Source organism: Macaca thibetana, chromosome 2 (genome assembly GCF_024542745.1).
Source record: "Macaca thibetana thibetana isolate TM-01 chromosome 2, ASM2454274v1, whole genome shotgun sequence".
Classification (NCBI taxonomy): domain Eukaryota; kingdom Metazoa; phylum Chordata; class Mammalia; order Primates; family Cercopithecidae; genus Macaca; species Macaca thibetana.
The window spans coordinates 107,396,283-107,420,607 of record NC_065579.1 but is presented as its reverse complement, the minus strand read 5'-3'; the positions used below and the strand labels follow the sequence as shown (position 1 = coordinate 107,420,607).

At 42.2% G+C, this 24,325-nt stretch overlaps 2 protein-coding genes across 8 annotated transcripts in view; both read left to right on the top strand.

Annotated features, from left to right (window-relative positions):
• Positions 1 to 24,325, top strand: part of STIMATE (STIM activating enhancer) — a 239,118-nt gene that overhangs the window by 59,219 nt on the left and 155,574 nt on the right. The gene's annotated exons all lie outside the window — the stretch shown is intronic.
• The window catches only part of SFMBT1 (Scm like with four mbt domains 1), a 150,942-nt gene that overhangs the window by 41,823 nt on the left and 84,794 nt on the right, over positions 1 to 24,325 (top strand). For 3 of the 7 annotated variants that reach the window (XM_050781075.1, XM_050781081.1, XM_050781078.1), the window contains exon 2: positions 22,979 to 23,041. The exons of the other annotated variants lie outside the window; for them this stretch is intronic. The gene's annotated coding sequence lies outside the window, so the exon portion shown is untranslated. The remainder of the gene's footprint in view (positions 1 to 22,978; positions 23,042 to 24,325) is intronic. 7 annotated transcript variants of the gene reach the window in all.

Sequence of the window (24,325 nt, the reverse complement as noted above, 5' to 3'; positions counted from 1 at the left end):
TTCTTCTGCCTCTGCTACCCCTGAGACAGCAAGAACAACCCATCCTCCTCCTTCTCAGCCTACTCAGTGTGAAGACCATGAGAATGAAAACCTTTATGGTAATCCATTCCACTTAGTGAATAGTAAATATATTTTCTCTTCCTTATAATTTTTCTAATATTTTCTTTTCTCTAGCTTATTTTGTTGTAAGAATACAGTATATAATACATATACAGAACGTGTTAATCCACTGTTTATGTTGTCAGTAAGGCTAGTCAGCTGTAGGCTATTAGTAAAGTTTTGGGGAGTCAAAAGTTATGTGCGGGTTTTTTCTTGTGATGATGGTTGGTAATCTTGACGCCTGTGTTGTTCAAGGGTCAACTGTAAATATTTGTTGAATGAATAAGTGATTCATGTGTTTAAAAACCAAATTTACTGAAAGAGTGAGGGATTATATTATCTAGCACCAGATTTCCTCCCTCCCTTATATTCTCCTGTATTCTCAGCAGATTAACAACTTTTGTTGTTCAAAATGAGGGTTTCTTTTTTTTTTTTGAGATGGAGTCTCTGGAGTACAGTGGCATGATCTCAGCTCACTGCAATCTCTGCCTCCCGGGTTCAAGTGATTCTCCTGCCTCAGGCTACCAAGTAGCTGGGATTACAGGTGTGTGCCACCAAGCACCGGGCTAATTTTTGTATTTTTAGTAGAGACAGGGTTTTACCCTGTTGGCCAGGCTGGTCTTGAACTCCCGACCTCAAGTGATCTGCCCACCTCGGCCTCCCAAAGTGCCGGGATTACAGGCATAAACCACTGTGCCCAGCCAAAAGTGGTATTCTAACTTCCCGTTTTTTCTTTTTTCATTTTCTTCCTTTTTATAGAGACAGGGTCTTGCTATGTTGCCCAGGTTGATCTCCAACTCCTAGGCTCAAGTGATCCTCCCACCTCAAGCCTTCTGAGTAGTTGGGATTACAGGCGTGAGCCACCATGCCCGGCTGGTATTCTTACTTTACAGAGTAGGATATCAAGACCCATAAGGGTAAAAAAAAATCTTCTGGCTGGGCGCGGTGGCTCACGCCTGTAATCCCAACACTTTGGGAGGCTGAGGTGGACGGATCACGAGGTCAGGAGATCCTGGCTAACACGGTGAAACCCCGTTTCTACTAAAAATACAAAAAATTAGCCGGGCATGGTGGCGGGCGCCTGTAGTCCCAGCTACTCAGGAGGCTGAGGCAGGAGAACGGAGCAAGTAAACCCAGAAGGCGGAGCTTGCAGTGAGCTGAGATCGCGTCACTGCACTCCAGCCTGGGCAACAGAGCGAGACTCTGTCTCAAAAAAAAAAAAAAAAAAAAAATCTTCCTAGGGTCATGAAATTTGTATGTGATGAACTAGAGTTTGAAGTCAATGTTACTATATGTAAAGCCTGGTTTTTCTTTTTTGTTATGCAACACTGTTTTACACTGCTTCCCTAGTGACCAAATGGAAGACTTATTTAGTACTTCTACAAAGAGAACATTCTTGTTGGAAAGAATGTGTGTGTATATATTAAGATTGTATCCATTACTTTCATTTTGGAGAGATACTAATCATTTAAAATATTTTTGAAAACTTTTGAAACAGCCCAAAATAGAAAAGTTACAAGTACAGTAGAGAAAACTTCTGTTTTCTTCTCCAGAACCTTTGGCAATAAGTTGTCCACCTGATGCCCCATCACTCTGGAATTACCCTAGTGTGTGTATGTTTCCAGTGATAAGGACATTCTTCTACATAAATACAACATAACCATCAAAAGCAGGAAATTAATATTGACACATTATATTACCATCAAATACTCCTCAGACCCCCAATTCCCCATTCAAGTTTGACCAGTAGTCCCAATACCCTTCCAGCCTCTTTCCCCACTGCCTTTTTGTTTGTTTGTTTTGTTTTGGACAAGCAAAGGATTCAGTTCAGATTCACATGCTTTGCATTTAGTTGCCAAGTCTTTCTCAGCCTTCTTTTGACTTTCATGGTCTTGATAGGTTGGAAATTATAAGCCAGTTGTTTTGTAGCCTGTCCCTTAATTTGGGTTTGTCTGATGTTTTCTCATGATTAAACTCAGGTTGCATATGTTTGGCGGGAATATCGCAGAAATGATGCTTTGTCTCATCGCCTCCTAATAGGTGACATACAATTTCAATTTTTTTTGCATTTTTCCACTGCTAAATTATTCTTCCATTTGTAGTTAATTGGTATTTTATGGATAGGTACTTCCACACTATGTTAACTATCTCATTCTTCATCACATTTTCAATTTATTTATTAATTTATATCAATATGAACTCATGTTTTTTATTTTAATCAATGAGCTATCATCTTTTATTATTGTATTGATGCTTAAATTGTCTCAGATTTGGCCAGTGGGAGGCCCTTCAAGCTACTTCTTTTCTTTGTCCTTTTGACATGTCTCCATTATTCTTGGAGCATTTTCTTGTTTTCTGGCACAAGTGTTCTAGGCCAGAGTTTCTCAACTCTGGCACTGTAGGTACTCATATGTGTGGTTATTTGTCTCAGCATACATTTCATTCTGCAAAGAAACAGAACATGTTTGAAAAAATAATTAGCAAATGTTGACCTTTTTTGGTCCTAAGTCTAATATATCACTTAGAGTGACTTTTTGATACAACTGTGAAGGTGGCAGGCAGCCTGATATTCCTTTTTGTGTATTTTTCCTTTTTCCCACCTAGCGAGGGAAAAGAGGTCTTGTTTAGGAAGTGCTAAGTAGAGATATTAAAATTGTCAAAGCCTTTTGATTGTCAGAACAGTAATCTAAAACAAACACAAAAAGCCCCCAAACACTTTTAATTGATAAAGCATTTCAGTATCATTGAAACAAGAATGGGAGAGGGGATGTACTCCTCACCCATCTGTCACGTATTTAGTGAGCATATGTCTACTGGGATCAGGGACCATGGCTCTTCATGAGGCAGCCAGGGCTACAAGGGCAAACAAAATTCAGTGTGGTCCCTGCATACCCTCATGGAGCTTACAGTCTACTGGTTAAGAGACAGAACCATAAAATGAAACATGGAATGATGGTCATAAAAGGAACTGCCCAGAACAGCAATTCCTCACTTGTGAAATATAGCAAATGTTCTACTTTACAAATTGTTCTGAGGGTAAAAGGAGATTACGTAAGCAAAAGTCCTTTGTAAACTGTGGAAGGTTACATAAATGAAGTACAGTCTTCCCTTGGTGTTTGCAGGGGATTGGTTCCAGGACTCCTCCATATCCAAAATTCATAGATGCTCAAGACCCTTATATAAAATGATGTAATATTTGGATATAATCTACACACATCCTCCTGTGTTCCTTTTTTTTTTTTTTTGAGAGGGAGGATTGCTCTGTCACCCAGGCTGGAGTACAGTGGCAGGATCTCGGCTCACTACAACCTCCACCTCCCGGATTCAAGCGATTTTCCTGCTTCAGCCTCCTGAGTAACTGGGGTTACAGGCACGTGCCAACACGCCCAGCTAATTTTTGTATTTTTAGTAGAGACGGGGTTTCAGCATGTTAGTCAGGCTGGTCTTGAACTCCTGACCTCGTGATCCAGAAGCCTTCATTCACCTATGTAACGTGGGGCCTCCACCTTGATGCCAACCAACACATACATGTGCTAAGCTGAAGCAACCATCCCTGGAACCAGAAAGAATGAGAAGGGAACACTCTGGCCTCCCAAAGTGCTGGGATTACAGGCGTAAGGGATTACAGGCCTGGACTCTTTTTATGATTGCTGAAGTAAACATCCCCTGAGAACTAACCTCCAGGCTCTTCCTCCCCCACTCCATCCTGAACATCAGTCTCTGATCTCTCTATATGTGTACTGCTGCTTACTTTCCTGCCATTTTAATCCCATTTAGGAGCCTTCAGCCTGAAGTTCAAACTCTTGATATATAAGGCCTCCAGGCTAACGCCAACCTAGCTTTCCAGTCTTCTCTTGTTACTTGCCTTGAAGTGACCTCTCACTATGCTCCTGCCAACGGGCTAATCAACTTCTTCAGGCAGCAGCTTGAAGGCAGAGTTCAATAAACTTGTTGGAGCCCAGCCACAGCATCTGCTGTGACTGCTCCTCCTCATCCCTCCTCCCAAGAACCTGCACTGCATAGTCCTGCCTGCCCCACCCAGAGTGCCCTTCTGGCTGGACCACAGGCTCTTTTGGAAGGCAGGTCTGGAATTACTACCGCCCCTTCATGTATGTCCACCCTCTCTTTGTCTTACAATTGGCTGAAGTGTTTCTGTGCAGCTGATTTTTCTGACCCGTGTTCACATAGTTTACATCCCAGGTAGAAAAATAAAGATGACACAAAGGAGAAAAAATACCCCAGCCAAATTGGTCTAGTCACTGTGCCTGAAACACATATTGTGTGTTCTCATCTCTATGTTTTTGCTTTTATCCTCCTGCCTGGAATTCTCTTCCTCTTTTCTGTTTTTCAAAATTAAATCCAGCTGGGCACTGTGCCTCCTACTGGTAATCCCAACACTTTGGAAGGCCAAGGTGGAAGGATCATTTGAGGCCAGCAGTTTGAGACCAGCCTGGGCAACACAGTGAGACCCAATCCTGTGTCTACAAAAACAATTAGCAGGGTGTGCTGGCATGCACCTGTAGTCCTAGCTACTTGGGAGGATAAGGTAGGAGGATCATTTGTGCCCAGGAGTTTAAGGCTGTAGTGAGCTATGATTGTACCACTGCACTTTGGCCTGGGTGACAGAGTGAGATCCTGTCTCTTAAACAAACAAAAAAACCACATGGCTTAAACCCCCCCTTCACTTTACTCCCATCGTGCGTACAGCCTATTGAGAGCATTTGGTAGTCATCATTTGCCATAGTAAGTTGCTGTTAGGTTTTTCCAACTGGCATGACATGCTCTCAAAGTGTAGGGACTGTATGTTAACATGTGTTTATATTTCCCATAGGTTTTTGCTCTTTGATAAGAAAAGTGACCTGACTACATTCAGACCAACTCCCAAGAATTTAAAAAGAACTCCTGACTTTTCAAAACTACAAAGCAATAAACTGAATTTACACTGGAAGAAAAAAATTATTAAGCTTTGTACTAATTGTGCATTTTGTGAAAAGTTACAGCTTATCTGACTTGTTTCTCCTCTCAGCAGAAGATAATCACCTTTGTATTGTGAATATTGTTGTCAAGAAGGAAGCCTCAAACTTGAGACAGTCGTGTTCCCTTCTCATTCTTTCTGGTTCCAGGGATGGCTGCTTCAGCTTAGCACATGTATGTGTTGGCTGGCATCAAGGTGGAGGCCCCGTGTTACATAGGTGAATGAAGGCTTCTGAAAGCTTTAGGGGCTTAAGATGGAGAACCCTGCATTTCTCTTTGTACACAAGAAGTTGTGTCTCAAAATTTCAGAAACCTATCATTTGGTTGTCTACCATAATTAAACGTGAAAATCAGAATAAAGCCGCCTAGGTCATTAAATGCAATTCTTTTGTTAAAAAAGAAAGAATGGCTGGGCGCGGTGGCTCACACCTATAATCCCAGCACTTTGGGAGGTTGATGCAGGCGGATCACGAGGTCAAGAGATCGAGACCATCCTGGCCAACATGGTGAAACCCCTTCTCTACTAAAAATACAAAAATTAACTAGGCGTGGTAGACAACCAAATGATAGATACAAATTACCTTCGTGGTACTCAGGAGCCCTTCCTTCCTTCCTCCCTCCGTCCCTCCCTCCCTCCGTCCCTCCCTCCTTCTCTTTTTTCTTTCTCTGTCTCTCTCTCTTCATCTCTCTTTCTTTCTTTTAGATGGAGTCTCGCTCTGTCACCCAGGCTGGAGTGCAGTGACACTATCTCAGCTTACTGCAGCCTCTGCCTCCTGGGTTCAAGCTATCCTCCCGCCTTAGCCTCCCAGGTAGCTGGAATTACAAGCAAGTGCCACCATACACTGGCTAATTTTTGTATTTCGAGTAGTTATAGGGTTTCACCCTCAAACTCTTGACCTCAAATGATCCGCTTGCCTCGGCCAGGACCAAAAAGGGGGGAAAAACACCAAATAACTAGAAATCTTCATATAACTATCAGTCTTGGTTAATTTTAACTTACATTGTATTTTCTCATTGCTTTGAAACTTAATGAATATCATATGACTTGCTGAAAGAAAGAGGAGGCTGTTTTGAAAATTCCTGCTTCCAGTTTAAGCAGGCTGGTGCTGAGCAGGTGTTGAGTTTGTGGGCTCTTGAACCCAATGACTGTAGGGTTTTGGATGGTAGTCAGTGGCCTTGGACTGAGTTTAGCACCCACAAGACAGACTTCCAATTTTTGCTCGTTATTCATTACAGTTCACTGCGGCAGGTGTTCAATGAGCACTTAGTTTATTCAAATTAGACTGTGGAGAATACCTCCTAACTACAGAATACTGACATTATTATAACTTGAAATAATAACTTTGGGCCTGGATAGTTTTGCTTGTTTGTTAATTCAAGATACTGGCTGGGTGATATCTTTTTTTTTTTTTTTTTTTTTGAGACGAAGTCTCACTCTGTCGCCCAGGCTGGAGTGCAGTGGCGCGATCTCGGCTCACTGCAAACTCTGCCTCCCAGGTTCACGCCATTCTCCTGCCTCAGCCTCCCGATAGCTGGGATTACAGGCGCCCACCACCATGCCTGGCTAATTTTTTGTATTTTTAGTAGAGATGGGATTTCACCATGTTAGCCAGGATGGTCTCGATCTCCTGACCTCGTGATCCACCCGCCTTGGCCTCCCAAAGTACTGGGATTACAGGTGTGAGCCATCGTGCCCAGCTGGGCTGGGTGATTTCTAAGCTCTCTTGCTTTTGTTATAATTCAGAAATGACACAATATGTAGTACACATATTTGAACTTTTAATAGGAAAAGCTGAACAACTCCATAGAAAACAAAATTTAAAACAGGCAATAATCTTTTCTTTCATTTGTGTGCGTGTGTGTGTGTATGTGTGTGTGGGGGTGTGTGTGTGTGTGTGTGTGAGACAGGGTCTTCCTCTGTTGCCCAGGCTGGGATGCAGTGGCAGCATCAGTGCTCACTGCAGCCTTGACTTCCTGGGCTTACATGATCCTCCAGCCTCAGCCTCCCCAGGTAGTCGTGACCACAGTCATGAGCCACCATGCCTGGCAAATTTTTTACAATTTTTTTTTTTTTGGTAGAGATGGGATCTCCCATCTCCCTATGTTTCCCAGGCTGGTCTCAAACTCCTGGACTCAAGTGGTCCTGCTTTGGCCTTCTAAAGTGCTAAAATTTACAGGCATGGCCACCGTGCCTGGCTTTTTCTACACTTGTTTCTTTCCTTAGCTAGAGTAGTGTGGTTCCTGTATTAGAAATGAAGAGCTGTTTGCTGGTGAGAGCACAGTAAATGTGAGCTGCCATCTACTTACTACTGGATTCAAGATACTTGAAAGCAAAACTCTTCTGTTCGGGGATGACCTGAGGATGTAAGAACAATTAAGAGTGATGGAACTTTTTCTTTTTTTTTTTTTTTTTTTTTTTTTTTTTTTTTTTTTTTTTTTTGAGACGGAGTCTCGCTCTGTCGCCCGGGCTGGAGTGCAGTGGCCGGATCCCAGCTCACTGCAAGCTCCGCCTCCCGGGTTTACGCCATTCTCCTGCCTCAGCCTCCCGAATAGCTGGGACTACAGGCGCCCGCCACCTCGCCCGGCTAGTTTTTTGTATTTTTTTTAGTAGAGACGGGGTTTCACCGTGTTAGCCAGGATGGTCTCGATCTCCTGACCTCGTGATCCGCCCGCCTCGGCCTCCCAGAGTGCTGGGATTACAGGCTTGAGCCACCGCGCCCGGCCGGAACTTTTTCTTTTTTTTGAAGAGTTGGAGTCTCACTCTATCATGCAAGCTAAAGTGACACACGATCATGGCTCACTGCAGCCTTGAACCTCTGGGCTCAAGTATTCCTTCTGTCTCAGTCTCTCTAGTAGCTAGGACTACAGGTGTGAACCACTACACCTAGCTAACTAAAAGAAAATCTTTTTTTAAGACACAGGGTCTCACTATGTTGCCCAGGCAGAAAGAACTTTAATATTTATATGTACTTGTTTATGTAGTGTAGAACCTTCCCTCCCATGTTGATGTTACTAATTTGGGAAAGAAAAGGAGTTGATGACCGCTTGCAAAGAATTGTGCCCTTGGAATTTTGTGTTTTTTTTTTTTGTTTTTGACTTGTTAGGGAGAGTGTCAAACATATATAAAAGTAGACTAAACAGTGAGATGAACATCCAAATAACCATTATTCAAAGATTCCTTCTATAATAAACTCAAAGCCAATGCTGTTTCATCTGTACCCACACCCATTTCTTCTTTTCATATTATTTTTTTCATTTTAAGCATCCAACCACCTATTAGTAGACATTTGAGTATTAAACCATTAAAAAACATGTTGTAATTAATACCCTTTTTTGCTTTGTGGTCTTGTGTGAGTTTTTTAAAGATAAATTTTTAGAAGGGGTGTTGGGTCAAAGAGCATGCATTATGCATGTTTTAGTTTTTGTAAATTTCTTCTGTTTTTGAGATGTCATCATACTGCTTTCCAACAAACCTGTACTAATTTACGTTTTTGCTGAGTTCTCACTTTTAGTCTTTCACCTAGAATCACTGTTTGCCTTCTGTCTTTTATATATGTGTATATGTGTAATATATGTATATATAGGCATATATATGTATGTATATAGTCCCGTCTGAAACATTTGAGGCTCTATTGCAGACATTATGACCCAGTACTCTTAATAGTTTACCGTACATCTCTAAGAATAAGACATTTTCCTCATGTAATTGTGTGATCATAATACAGTGATCACACTTTTAAAACTTAAAAAAAAATCCAAATATCAGGTTGTTTTATTGGTAAATATTTTAGTATGCCAAACATTAAGTACTCTTTGTTGTTGAAATATAAACAAAATACTATTTTTTTAATGCTTTCAAAGAGGAAGGCATTGCAAAAAAAAGTGGCTTAAGAGAAAAAACATTACAAAGGGAGGAATAAAACCAAAGTGTCATGTATGATGCTTAAAGCAGTGAGTAAATAAAAACCTAAAAAAATTTAAGAGTAGGCTGGGCACGGTGGCTCACACCTGTAATCCCAGCACTTTGGGAGGCTGAGGCAGGCGGATCATGAGGTCAGGAGATTGAGACCATCCTGGCTAACATGGTGAAACCCCGTCTCTACTAAAAATACAAAAATTAGCCGGGCATTGGTGGCACATGTCTGTAGTCCCATCTCCTCGTGAGGCTGAGGCAGGAGAATCACTTGAACCTGGGAGGCGGAGGTTGCTGTGAGCCGAGATTGTGCCACTGCACTCCAGCCTAGGTGACAGAGCGAAACTCTGTCTAAAAAAAAGTAAAAACTTCCAAGATGCTTTCATGCCATGGGTCATGGGGTCCCCCTGCTTGGTCTGTAGAGCTTGGGGTCCCATCAGGCAGAGGGGTGGGCACTCACTGTGCCTCCTACCCTGCTGCCTGGGTGGAAACATAACATGGCACAGGATGAGTCGGGGCTCACCCTCCTCAGGGAGTCATGGCAAGTGGCCACTGATGTGGCCCACTCCCCTCATGATCTTTGGCCAGTGACACCCACAGCAGTGGTTGGGGGCAAGGACACGAACTCCTGTATTCTGGAGCCCTTGAGCATAGCATCAGGGTGTGGCTTCCCCTCTGGAAGCTGGAGGGATACACCAAGAGAGCACTGACCAAGGCTTTTTGCCCCCCCTGCGATGTCCGGAACTCCATGACTTTCCCAGTGCATCCCGGAAGCAGTTCTCTCAGAATCCAGCCTCCCTGCCCCACCCTGGAATGCAGGGCCAGGCCCAGGACTTGCTGTGGCGCGTGGGTGGCTCCTCCCCGCAGGCCTGGTCAGAGGAGGTGGGGCGCTGGCTCCTTTCCCAGCCTGCAGGCCGGTGTCCACGGCTGCGCTTGGCCTCCCTCATGTAGGGTTCCAGAAGCCTTTGGTGGTCTGCTTATTCATCTTCACCCCGGGAACGCCCTGGCCCAGCAGCCAGTCGTGAGGTCCTTGCGCGGCCTGGCTGGCCCTGGAACCAGAGCAGGCCGCTGTTGGCGAAGATCTGGATCTCCATGACGGCCTTTGTACTGGGCCCTTGATCAGTAGACGCCGGCGCAGGCCCTGGGCGAAGAGCACGTCCTCTGGCGTCCCTGGCTTACGCATGGAAGACAAGGGGTAAGAGGAGGTGGAGGGGCCGAGGGCGGCTCATGGTAGAGCCAGTTTAGTATCCAGCTCGCGCGCCAGCTGACTGCTCCCTCCATGGTGGTCGATGGCCGGCAGGGCAGCTCCGCGGGTGCCAGGCCATCAGTAGCCAGGTGAGCAGCGCTGCACAGCCATCGCCCTACAGGCCCTTGCAGTGGTAGCGGAAGACATTGTGGACCAGCTCCCCAGGGTTGAGGGACAGGGCTGGCCCCCTGTTCATACGCCCACAGGACCCAGATCACAAGCTCGTTGGGGTTCTGCCTAAACCGCCGAGATGACGAGGAGCAGAACCAGTGTAGTACGAGCAGAACCAGTCCCTCGGTCCAGGTGGGTGGGCGCTGGCGCTTTCTTAGCCATGGCTGCAGCCACTCCTAGGTAGGAAACAGTAGAGACACTGGAGGGACCCTGCGAGAGCGAGAGCTATGGCTGGGCCCTTCAGCACCTGGGGGAACCACCACGATGGGGGCATGGTGGGTGGCCCTCAGCTTGAAGCTGCACCCAACCTTTACTCTCTCCAAGGCGTTAGCAAAATAATATTATTGATCTACACTTTTTCTTTTCTTTTCTTTTATGAGACAGAGTCTTCCTCTGTCGTCCAGGCTAGAGTGCAGTGGCTCACTGCAAGCTTCGCCTCCTGGGTTCACGCCATTCTCCTGCCTCAGCCTCCCGAGTAGCTGGGACTAATGGCGCCCGCCACCACGCCCGGCTAATTTTTTGTGTTTTTAGTAGAGACGGGGTTTCTCCATGTTAGCCAGAATGGTCTCGATCTCCTGACCTCGTGATCCGCCTGCCTCAAAGTGCTGGGATTACAGGCGTGAGCCACCATGCCCGGCCTGATATACATTTTTTCTTATGAACACTGGAATTTATGCAGAGCTCAGTTCCCATTGTTACACATGGTATAATTTAAAAAATTTTCTCGTACAACATTGTGAATGTCGTTAATGCCACAGAACTATACATTTAAGGTGATTAGAATGGTAAATTTTATGTGTATTTTACAATAACAAGAATAAATTTTAAAAATATTGTTTATAGGATCCAAATGACCAACACGTTGATACCTTTTTTAAAAAAAATGTTTTATTGAAACATATTTTATATCGTAAGTGACGTGCTTGATGAATTTTAGTAATTGTATAGAGTTATGCAACCATCATCACCATTTAGTTTTAGAACATTTTATCACCCCCAAAATGTGGTCATTTACAGACAATGCATCTCGATTCCGGGAAACCACTCATGTATTTTCTGTACCATTTTGCCTTTTCTAGAAATTTCACACAAATAGAATCATCCAATATGTAGTCTTTTGTGTCTGGCATGTTTCATATAGCGTGAAGTTTTTGAGATTCATCCTTGTTATTGCATGTATCAGTAGTTTGTTTTTATTGCTGAGAATAATCCCCCCCCCTTTTTTTGAGATGGCGTCTGGCTCTGTCGCCCAGTCTGGAGTGCAGTGGCGTGATCTCGGCTCACTGTAAGCACCGCCTCCCGGGTTCACGCCATTCTCCTGCCTCAGCCTGCCGAGTAGCTGGGACTAAAGGCGCCCGCCACCGTGCCAGGCTCATTTTTTTGTGTTTTTAGTACAGACAGGGTTTCACAGTGTTAGCCTGGATGGTATCGATCTCGTGACCTTGTGATCTGCCCGCCTCGGCCTCCCAAAGTGCTGGGAGAATAATTCCATTGTATAGATGGGTAAAACATTTTGTTTATCCATTCACCAGTTTACGGACATTTGGGTTATTTCTAGTTCTTAGCAGTGAACACTTGTGTTAAAGTCTTTATGTGGCTGTTTTCATTTCTTTTTGGTGATCCCCAAGAGTGGAATTGCTCGGTTGTATGATAAGTCTGTTTAGCTTTTTTTTTTTTTGAAACGAAGTCTTGCTCAGTCGCCCAGGCGGGAGTGCAGTGGCGCGATCTCGGCTCACTGCAAGCTCCGCCTCCCGGGTTCCCGCCATTTTCCTGCCTCAGCCTCCCAAGTAGCGGGGACTACAGGCGCCCGCCATGACGCCCAGCTAATTTGTGTGTGTGGGTTTTTTTTTTTTTTTTTTTGAGATAGAGTCTTGCTTAGTCACCCAGGCTGGAGTGCGGTGGCGCGATATCGGCTCACTGCAAGCTCCGCCTCCCGGGTTCCAGCCATTCTCCTGCCTCGGCCTCCCAAGTAGCTGGGACTACAGGCGCCTGCCATCACGCCCAGCTAATTTTTGTGTTTTTTTGTTTTGTTTTGTTTTATTTTGTTTTTTTTTTGTGAGATAGAGTCTTGCTCAGTCACCCGGGCTGGAGTGCGGTGGCGCGATCTCGGCTCACTGCAAGCTCCGCCTCCCGGGTTCCCGCCATTTTCCTGCCTCAGCCTCCCAAGTAGCGGGGACTATAGGCACCCGCCATCGCGTCCGCCATCACTCCCAGCTAATTTTTGTGTGTGTGTGTGTGTGGTTTTTATTTTTTTGAGATAGAGTCCTGCTCAGTCGCCCAGGCTGGAGTGCGGTGGCGCGATCTCAGCTCACTGCAAACTCCACCTCCCGGGTTCCCGCCATTCTCCTGCTTCAGCCTCCCGAGTACCTGGGACTACAGGCGCCCGCCACTATGCCCGGCCAATTTTTTGTATTTTTAGTAGAGAAGGGGTTTCACCGTATTAGCCACGCTGGTCTCGATCTACTGACCTCGTGATCCGCCTGTCTCTGCCTCCCAGAGTGCTGGGATTACAGGAGTGAGCCACCGCGCCTGGCCTATGGTTAGCTTTTTAAGAAATTGCCGAACCATTTTCAAAGTGTCTATACCATTTTTACGTTTGCGCGAGCATTGTATGAGGACTCGCTTCTACATCCTTATTAAACTTCGTATTGTTCGTCTTTTAGCCATTTTAGTTGGTGTCTGATGATACTTCATTGTGGTTTTAATTTGTATTTCCCTAGTGACTAATTATCTTTTCATGTGCTTATTTGCCATTCATATATTTTCTTTGCTGCAGTACCTATTCAAATCTTTTGCTCATTAAAAAAAATTGGATTGTTATACGGGTGTGGTGGCTCATGCCTGTAATCCTAGCACTTTGGGAGGCTGAGGCGGGCAGATCGCTTGAGCTCAGGAACTTGAGACCAGCCTGGGTAACAGGTGAAACTCTGTCTCTACTAAAAAGAATACAAAAATTAGCTGGGTGTGGTGGCGTGCGCCTCTAGTCCCAGCTACTTGGCAGGTCTGAGGCAGGAGGATTGCTTGAACCCAGGAAATTGAGGCTGCAGTGAGCCAAAATGGTGCTACTGCACTGCAGCCTAGTGACCAGAGCGAGACCCTGTCTCAAAAAAACAAAAACAAAAAACGAACAAACAAAAAAATTGGATTATTTATTTTTAAGAGCTTTTTGATACAAATCCGTATTAGGCATATGTTTGCAAAAAATTCTCTTTTTAAGCCTCTGGCTTGTCTTTTTTCTTCATTGTGTCTTTGAAGAGCGAAAGTTTTTTTTTTTTTTTTTGAGACAGAGTCTCTGTTGCCCAGGCTAGACTGTAGTGGCGCGATCTTGGCTTACCGCAACCTCCGCCTCCCAGGTTTAAGTGATTGTCCTGCCTCAGCCTCCTGAGTAACTGGGACTACAGGCACGTACCACTGTGCCTGGCTAAGTTTTGTATTTTTAGTAGAGATGGGGTTTCGCCATGTTGGCCAGGCTGGTCTCAAACTCCTGACCTGAGGTGATCCTTCCACCTCAGCCTCCCAAAGTGCTAGGATTATAGGCGTGAGCCACTGCGCCTGGCCTGAAGAGCAAACGTTTTAAACTTTGATACAGTCCCAATTTATTGTTTGTGCTTTTTCTGGTGTCATGTTTTAAAGTTACTTGCCATGCTGGGTGCAGTAGCTCACACTTGTAATCCCAGGACTTTGGGAGGCTGAGGCAAAAGGATCACTTGAGTTCAGGAGTTTGAGACCAGCCTGGCAGCATAGTGAGACCACTTCTCTACAAAACATACGCAAAATTAGCAAGGCATGGTGGCATATGCCTGTAGTCCTAGCTACTCAGTAGGCTGAGATGGGAGGATTGTTTGAGCCCTGGAGGTCAAGGCTGCAGTGAGCAGTGATCGTGCCACTGCATTCCAACCTTGGCTACAGAGCAAGACCCTGCCTCAAGATAAAAATAAAAATTATTTGCCAGTCCAAGCTCAGAAAGATTTTCTATTTTCTTTTTCTGGATATTAAAAAATATTGGCTCTTACATTTAGGTTTATGGTCCATTTTGAGTTTTTATGTATGGTGTGAGGTAAGGTTGAGGTTCATTTTTGTCCATGTGGGTATCCAGTTGTTTCTGTACAATTTATTGAAAATACTATCCTTTTTCCATTTCCATTAAATTACCTTTGGCATCTTTGAATCTTCTAGTCCGTGAATATGGTATGCCTCTCCATTTATTTAGGTTTTTTTTTAGTTAACTAAGCCATATTTTCCAGTTTCAGTGTATCAGTGTACAGGCTTTTCTTTTCCTTTGTTTCCTTTTTTTTTTTTTTTTTCCTTCCTTCCTTCCTTCTGCTACAGTGAATAGATTTTTTTCAAATTGTTTTTAAAATTTCATTTTAAATTTCTTTTAACCTATAGTGTCCTTCTCAATTTCTTGCTCTTTTTTTCTTTCCAATTTATTTGATAAAACCAGGTAGTTTGTCTTACAGCTTTTCCAGAGTTTGATTTTGCTGATTGGCTCACCATTGTGGTGTTTAACATGTTCCTCTAGGCCAGCACGGTGGCTCATGCCTGTAATCCTAGCAATTTGGGAGGCCAAGGTGTGCAGATCACCTTAGGTCAGGAGTTTGAGACCATCCCGGCCAACATAGTGAAACCCCATCTCTAGTAAAAATATAAAAATTAGCTGGGCGTGCTGGTGCATGCCTGTAATCCCAGCTACTTGGGAGGCTGAGGCTGGAGAATTGCTTGAATCCAGGAGGCAGAGATCGTGGTGAGCCAAGATGGCCCCACTGCACTCCAGCCTGGGCCACAAAGCGAGACTCCGTCTCAATAAACAAACAAACAAACATGTTCCTCTAACTTCTCTGTGGTGTTTAGAAGCTCAATCAGATTCAAGTTTGATTTTTTTTTTTTGAAAGATAGTTTAATAGTTGGTGTTGTGTTCTTCCATTAGGAGGCACATAATGTTTTAGGTTGTCTCTTATGATTCATGTAAGTGTCTGTTTTTGATGGTCAACACCTAGATCCAGTAATTTAATAGAGATTCTGTCATTCCATCATCATTTATTAGCTGGAATAGTTTTATAAAAAGAAACTTGCCCTTATCTTCTGTTTTGTGACCAGATGGTACAGTTGTGTGTGATCTCTTTAGTTACAAATGCAATGACTTTGTTAACAAGTAGGTATTTTTTCTAATGCATTATTTCCCAGTTTAATTGGTAAGCAGTTTGAACTTACTAGCAGGTTGAGGATTTGTCTGCTGTTGTTTTCCTCTGCAGTAATGGCTTACGAAGAAACCGTTCTATTGGAAACTGTCTGAAAGTGTTCTACTTGTATTATAAAGATGTGCTTTACAGGCCTAGACTGTACATATCCTGAATTACTGCTTTCTAAGAGCAAATTACAGTTTTGACCTTTTCCCGGTGTAGTATTTTGTAATGAGTGTATAATAATTGGTTGCGTTTTTTTTATTTTTTATTTTTTAGCTTTGACTTATGGTGCTTCTATCTCTTACACTGTTGTATTGTTATAAAAGGATTTTCTGTTCTTTCCTTGATCTTCAGTATAAGTAAGAAAAGTTAAAAAATTGACATAAATTATACTGAGCTCTTGCTATTTTACTGTTATTATTTTTCTTTTGTATCTTGTTAACTCTGTTTTCAGAATTTTTGTATGGGATTTTTCCCCCCTTTTTTTGGCTGTCAGTGTATCTGTTTTAAATACTGTCACAGTAACTTTGTAGTGTTTTCTACATAGTTGTACCTCCTACTGGGAGTTACATGTAGCAGATGCTTAGCATGGTCAGGGCTAAGTGAATGAGTGGGGTCGGGGATAGGGAAGGTTGATACACTAATTGATTAGCCTAGAATTATCCCTTAAAGGTATAGAAATTTACTGCCAGCACATAAGGATTATGTGTTTTATAAAGTAACTGCTGCGAATATAGCAGGCATTTAAACAGTATAGCAGAACAGGTAGTCTGTGCTAGATGTAAAATAGGTCAAATTTTGAAGTAATTTGGTTTAAAATGGACTTTTACGTGTAATATAATGTATAAGATGGAATAGCTTTGCTATAAATAAAAAGTACTACTCAAGAAACGTGTAACTAAACATGTCCGTTTAGCATATGGACTACACAGTGCAAAAACTACATGTTGTTTATGGGGTTTTGGTTGAAATTTATAAATGTTAAGGCTTTTGCATAGAAAAAAAATTTTCCTACCCTTTTTACCCACTCTATGTACTATTTTTTGAGCTATTTTAAAAAAACCTGATATAGCATTATATTTTCAGAAATTGGGAAATCTTTAAATAATTTAGTTTTCTTGGCCCCCTTTTAAATTAAAGGATGAGTATGATAAATAATGAGTGTTGAGACTCCAATTCTGTCTAACTAGCTGCCAGAACTACTCCTGATCAGTTTCATTCAGACAGAATTTGCAAGCTCACCACTGTCAGGCACAGTGTAAAATCACAGAGAAAGATGAAGGTGGGGCCCAGACCCTGAGGAGCAGGTAGGCCTGAATCACTCTAGGTGAAATGCTCTTCTAGAGGGTCCCACAAAATGCTGTGGTAGTTTTGAAGGGAGAGAATGGAATTCTCCATGGGAATATATATTTATTGTTTCCTTTACATTGTGGAGTGTGCTAACCCACCTATGATTTCCCTTAGTTTTTCCTTCTGAAAGATGATCTGCTTTTATAAAATGATTGGTTAGTTTAAGGAAACATACTGAGGAAGGAGAATTTTTTGTTCCATTAAGACTGATTACCAAGATCTCAATATCAAAGTCTAATTAACTGAGCAGATTTACCCATGACCTGGTTTGCCTAGTCACAGAAATACACAATATAAAGCAGAAATCAAAATCACTTTAACATTTTAATTTATTATTTTTTAAAAAAACTTTATTTTAATTTTTGTGGCTACATAGAGGTGTATATATTTATGGGGTATGTGAGATGTTTTGATACAGACATACAATGTGTAATAATCACATAGTGTAAAATAAAGGCATCCATTTTCAAACACGTATCCTTTGTGTTATAAACAATACTTTATTCTTTTGTATTCTGTTTTGGACTACAGATAAACTGGAATGTATTTTAGGGGAGAGACTAGGAAGGTGAAGCAACTCAGGACCTGTTTAGGAAGAACAGTTGATGAACGTTAGTTCTTTCAGCTATATAAAGGGCTTTGTGTGAGTGAATGAGCGCAGACTTGTTCTCAGTGGGCAACAGCAATGGTTAGAAGCCATAGGGACTTGGCAGCAGGTTAAAGACAGACTTTGTGGCGGAGCTGCTTAGAAGTGGAATAGATTATCCTAGAAGGTAGTCGTGGGGAGTTTTTTGTCATTGATGGTGTTGGAACACAGAAACGGACAACCTCCTCCTTGGGGATGGATGATGTGTTAGTCATTTGTGCTGCTTTGACAGAACACCTGAGACTCAGTAACTTGTGAATAATAGAAACTTATTTTCTCACTATTCTGGAGTCTGAGAAATCCAAAATCAAGGTGCTGGCAGATTTAGTGTCTGGGAAGGTGTCATTCCTCATTGATGGTGCATCCTCACGTGGTGGAAGGCAGAAGGGAATGTGAGAGCAAGAAGGGGCAGGCAGCTCTCAGAAGCTTCTTGTAATGGCATTGATCCAGTCACTTCCTGAAAGGCCCCACATCTTAATACTGTCGTATTAGGAATTAAGTTTCAACGTGCAGGCTGGGTGAGGTGACTCGTGCCTGTAATCACAGTACTTTGGTAGGCCGAAGTGGGTGGATCACCTGAGGTCAGGAGTTCAAGACCAGCCTGGCCAACGTGGTGAAACCCCATCTCTACTAAAAATACAAAAATTAGCCAGGCGTGGTGGCACGTGCCTGTAGTCCCAGCTACTCGGGAGGCTGAGGCACGATAATTGCTTGAACCCAGGAGGTGGAGGTTGCAGTGAGTTGAGATTGTGCCACTGCACTCCAGCCTATGCAACATGAGCGAAACTCCATCTCAAAAAAAAAAAAAAAAAAAAAAAAAAAGAAGTTTCAACATTTGAATTTTGGGTAGACACAACATTCAAACCACCGCAGGTAGGGAAGAATTCTCTAGAGAAGCACTATAGGGTAATGGAGAGCTGTTGTTATTTGTGGAAATGTTGGCACATTAGGTAATGGTGTGTACCACAGAACTGTTGAGGACTGTTGGACTGGGTGTTACTTACTGAAGTTTTTTGTAACTTTTAGAGTCACCAGCCTCAGTTATTCAGTGAAACAAAGAGCGATTTAAAAAAATCATCCAGGCAGCTGGCTTAATGTATGTAAAAGTGCAGTGCTGGGTAGTTGCTGAAGATACTATGCAGACGTTTGCAAATGAGACAGTAATGTGGGTGTAAAGTAGTTATTTGGGAAAAAATGAACAAACAAAAAATGTTTATATGTTGAACTTCATTACTCATCATTTGAAGTGAAAAAATTATTCTCTTTATACTTCACCCCACTTCATTAATATCTCTCTAAAATTGCAAGGTTGACATCACCCCATAGTAGTAATATCTGTTCATTAGGTTTATTTCCTTGCTTTATGCATAATGTCTGAATTCCCAAGGCCAAAACTTCTTAGTTTTGATAATAGTATTTGTTAAAGTTGAGAAAACTTTTCCTTCCTTCCTTCTTTCCATCCATCCTTCTTTCCTTCTTCTCTCCCTCCCTTTCCTTTCTTTCTTGCTCAGCTCTTTCTTGACATTTTCAAATATTAAGGTGGCTCTTTGAAGTTTAGCTGTCCAACAATCTGAATTTGTTTGACATTTTGTTAAAGATTCCGAGAAAAGTAGTCTTCTGGTGTTTGAATGGCTTATTGATTTTTTTTCTTTAAAGATTGCTTTGAGGTGAATTTGAAGTAAACTTAAGACATTGGATAGTTAGATTTGACATTAAGTCTCTTTAAGCATTTGGTTTTGGTTTCCAAGTCAGGAAGGGCTGAGTGTCCTGTCATCTGACTCTGTGTCACAAAATTCCAAACTTGATGTGGCTGAGCCTGTGATACTCTTCAAAATACCATTTTGGAGGAATTTAATGTGAGTTTATCAACTGAGTCGAGTTGTCTTTTATACTTTAATAGAGAATAATACTGCATTTATCTCACATCCTATAAGACAAAACTGAGGAAAAACCTTTTAATGACTTCAGGTGTATGCTTTGAGTTATTTTTACCTTTATGATGATGTTTTTCCTGAGTGAGTGGTTGTGTTTTGACCAACTAAGCCCATTTATTTTTTGAACAGTTTAAATACAACAATTAAAATAACAACCCCTCCCAAGAAAAATTCTCAAAGACAACTAGCCTTTGGAATATATCCAAACAGTTTTAATAGATGGTGCTGGAAATTTTTTCCCTTTGAAGGAGACATTAGTAACCAATTTTCTGCCTCAAGCCTACCTTTTGCATTGTTAATTTGCAAATAATGAACTTTTAAATTCTTGTCAGTCTGTTTGGATGACTTCAGGCACCTGTCTGTTTCAATGATAGTTTTGTCCAAGACTGAAATAAGTTATACATTATGTAAACACTATTTTTTTCTTTTCTTATTTTTTTTTTTTTTTTTGAGATGGAGTCTAGCTCTGTCGCTAGGCTGGAGTACAGTGGCGCAATCTCGGCTTACTGTACCCTCTGCCTCCCGGGTTCAAGCAATTCTCCCGGCCTCCCAAGTAGCTGGGACTACAGGCGTGCGCCACCATGCCCAGCTAATTTTTGTATTTTTAGTAGAGACAGAGTTTCACCATGTTAGCCAGGTTCTCAATCTCTTGACCTCATGATCTGCCCGCTACAGCCTCCCAAAGTGTTGGGATTACAGGTGTGAGCCGCCACCACACCTGGCCTTATTTTTTTCTTATAAAACATGAACATTAGTAGGAATAGGAAGAGTTTTATGGAAGGCACGTTTCTTCCTTCCTTCCTTCCTTCCTTCCTTCCTTCCTTCCTTCCTTCCTTCCTTCCTTCCTTCCTTCCTTCCTTCCTTTCTTCCCTTTCTTCCCTTTCTTTCCTTTCTTTTTTTTTTTTTTTTTTTTTTTTGAGACGGAGTCTCGCTCTGCCGCCCAGGCTGGAGTGCAGTGGCCGGATCTCAGCTCACTGCAGGCTCCGCCTCCCGGGTTCACGCAATTCTCCTGCCTCAGCCTTCCCAGTAGCTGGGACTACAGGCGCCCGCCACCTCGCCCGGCTAGTTTTTTGTATTTTTTAGTAGAGACGGGGTTTCACCGTGTCAGCCAGGATGGTCTCGATCTCCTGACCTCGTGATCCGCCCGCCTCGGCCTCCCAAAGTGCTGGGATTACAGGCTTGAGCCACCGCGCCCGGCCACCTTTCTTTCCTTTCTTTCCTTTCTTTCCTTTCTTTTTTTTTTTTTTTGAGATGGAGTCTCGCTCTGTCAGCCAGGCTGGAGTGCAGTGGCGTGATCTCGGCTCACTGCAAGCTCTGCCTCCCGGGTTCACATCATTCTCGTGCCTCAGATTCCCGGAAGGCATGTTGCTTATAACACATGAAAACATGACCATTAGTAGCATAGTATTATTAAGGATTGAAAATTATACCAATAATTTTGTACTAAGCACTGTAAAGTGGAGTTGGTAAGTCCTAATCTTAGAAAACTGGCCACCTTTGTAAAATTGCATTTAAGTTCACAAAATAATAATTTAGTGGTAGGAAAGAAACCGAATAATTTTTAAGGAAAGAATAGAAAAGCGGATAAAAGAAATCCGGAAGAGGAATCTTTCTGTTTGACAGGTATAGAGATTTAACTGAAAATTTCTATATATTTAACATAGATACTTTTGGCTTTCAGAGAATGTTTACGTATGTTAGATTGAAAGACGTGGGGGTACTGAAGTCTATAAAAGCAACTATTGAGGTGTGACTAGGGTCTAATACTAACCAAATAGAAGGCTGCCAAGTGTCCTGCTGCTCTTTGGAAATAACAGGTAAGTAAGTAGACTGCTATTCTGCCAGTTAGGGTTTTGGTTTTACATCTTGCATATGAGTTTGTTTAGATTCCGAATTAATTATCATAACCTAGGCTGGTTTTTTCCTCGTGTCTATTTAACTTTTTGTGCCAAATTATTTTACAGATTTAATGTGTTATGTAGTACATCTCTAGTAGTGACCAGAGATTTACTCCTTTTTTGGAAGCACTTATTTTAAAAGCTCCTGAAGAGTTGTTTTGTGTTCTAAATAATTTATACTTTTTCTGAATAACTAATACTTGTTCGTTGTATCATTGTTATTAAATGTTCAGCACGCCTCTTAGGTATTGGCTCAGTGTTTTGCAGGAGACATTCACCATGGTGTTTCCCCAAGGATGCCCTTGCAGCAGCATTACCCTGGAGTTGGGAGGCGTTCTTGAGGGACAGATTCTTGAGGGACAGGTTCTTGAGGTGTTCTTGAGGTACTGACCTGTATGGTTGCCTGTCGTGATTTTTGAGGGGTGGTAGCCTATCCAAAAGTTCTCAGTATTTATAACTGATGATCTAGTTCTTGTAGGGTCTTAAACTTAAAAACATTCCAGTGAATTAATTGTACAGCATATGTATCTATAGTCTAGGCATCTTAAAATTCCAACATAGAGCTTTTAAAAATGCTTGTATGTTTAATGTAACAATACAAAGCAGCAAAATCCCCAGAGCATCCTGCCTTATAATCATGAGTTAATAAAGTTTGGTGAGTGATTGGACCTCCCAAGGGTCTCTCTAAGTTAACCACTATAACTTCCCCTCAGCCCTCTTCTGGTTTGAGGCAGAGCCTCTTACTCCCTTGGGGAAAGACTTTGTTTTTTATGCTTTCGTGATGATTCTGACATTTTTGATGATGGCTGTTTATTACCTTTTGGCTGCTCTCTTAATTCAATGTTACTCCATTCCATTAAAGAGTTAATAAGGAAATGTGTTTTAATTTTAAAATGTGTATGGTATAAGTTTGCTAGGAGAGGTTAGAAGGATATTTGTTGAGAAAAAAAAAAAGAAGGCATTTCACTTCCTTATGGGTTGGGAATCATCTTTGAAACAGTAAACATTCATTCTAGTAAGAGGCTTATTACAGCAGTAATAGTTGAGGGCTTGCTATGCAATAAACTTTTAAGTACATTAATTGAATAATCAAGGTAACTTTGTGAGATAGGTACTGTTGTTAGCATTTGCATTTTACAGATGAGGACACTGAGGCATAAACTGATTACTTCACTAATCAGCTGATTACTACACAGCAAGCACACTGGGTACTTGGGACTCACACCCAGCAGTCTGGCTGCCAAGACCATATGCTTCCTTGCCAGGACTGCCCTGTTACTTTTGATATGGTGTTATCGTTCATATGTCTTGATTTTCTCCTGTTTTGAGGTCTAAGTAAACCACTTAAACATTTTGTATGTTGGTAAGTTGTAGCCTAGGTTCAGTAGCCTCTAAAGTAGTGTTCACAACAACCCTTCATCATATTCCCTATGTAACAGACAAGGAAACTGAACTGGTAAATGGTAGACTGTGCAACTTAAGCTGGATCTCATTTTTTGTGGTTAGTCTGTTATCTCACCAGTGGTCATTCCCCAGCATGTGAGTTTTGTTGTTCACTTTTCAGAGAAATATTTTGCCCAACTGATGAAGACAGAAGTGCAAAGTCTCATCTTAAGCACCTCTTCTGGTGAGTGATCTTTTTTGAGGTACTAACTATGCCAAGCTTTGGGTAGAACAAGTTTAGTTATACTCAGTATTCAGCTTCAGTTGATTTTTCAACCTCCTCAGGAGAATAATCTGCTTTTAATGTAATGTAATTGGCTTTTATGTTGCTTCTAGTTGTTTCTCAACAGTTCATGTGCCAGGGAATTTGTAGACATAATATCACATCTGAGGCAACAAGGAATTTAGTGGGGGAAAAAGTGAAGACTGTCAAATGGAGGTTTCTTTGGTCCTGTCGGAAGCTGTCTTTTCCTGGCACATATATGTGCACTTGATATCTTTAATTGACCTGTCTTTCTGATCTTCAATTGTGGCCATCAGGGAGCTTTCAAATCTTTCCTCCTCCTCTTCTCCTCTCCCAGTTGTCTTCCTTTTTGTGGGACTGGCTATACTGAGATGAGCACAGAGATGGCTATTTGTGGGGTAAAGACAAGCAACTGTCTAGGCCTGATTAGAATCACGTCTCTTTGGTTTGTGGTCAGTTCCTTAACCTAGAGCTAAGAACCTCAAAAACATTTGGAGGCCTTTATTTCAGGTTTCTGCTTTGTTCTGTCTGTAGCTGAGCTCTTCTTAGAGTTAAACTACGTTAGTGTCCCTGACTGGTCTCTCGGCTATCTCTAAGGATTAAACTGCCCCATTGCCAGACTCCTTGTTGCTTAATGTAAATTTGATGAAGTGCCAGAGAGCTTTAAGCTACCCTACCAAATGTCAAAATTAGTCATATGGCCATTCTTGATCATGGTAATTGGAAAGAGATTAGGAAGGGGAAAGACATCAAAATGCATGAATAATTCAAAATGTTCATTATTTTGTTTCCTAGTTCCACTTTCCCTTTTTCCTTTCATAAGTTTTTTTTTTTTTTTTTTTTTGCCAGAAATCACATTCTGAAATTTGATTTAAATCTTCATTGAGTACTTCTGTGTACTTAGTGTACCCTTCAGACATATCCCTTAGAGGTATAGCAAAATTAATACTAAAGGAACACTTTCTTTCAATTTGCATACGTATGTTTTTTGTTGGAAAATCAGAAATTATTTAGTTTTCATTTCTTTTTTTTTTTTGAGACAGAGTCTCGCTCTGTCGCCCAGGCTGGAGTGCAGTGGCATGATCTTGGCTCACTGCAAGCTCCGCCTCCTGGGTTCATGCCACTCTCCGGCCTCAGCCTCCCGAGTAGCTGGAACTACAGGCGCCCGCCACCACACCCAGCTAATTTTTTGTATTTTTGTAGTAGAGACGGGGTTTCACCATG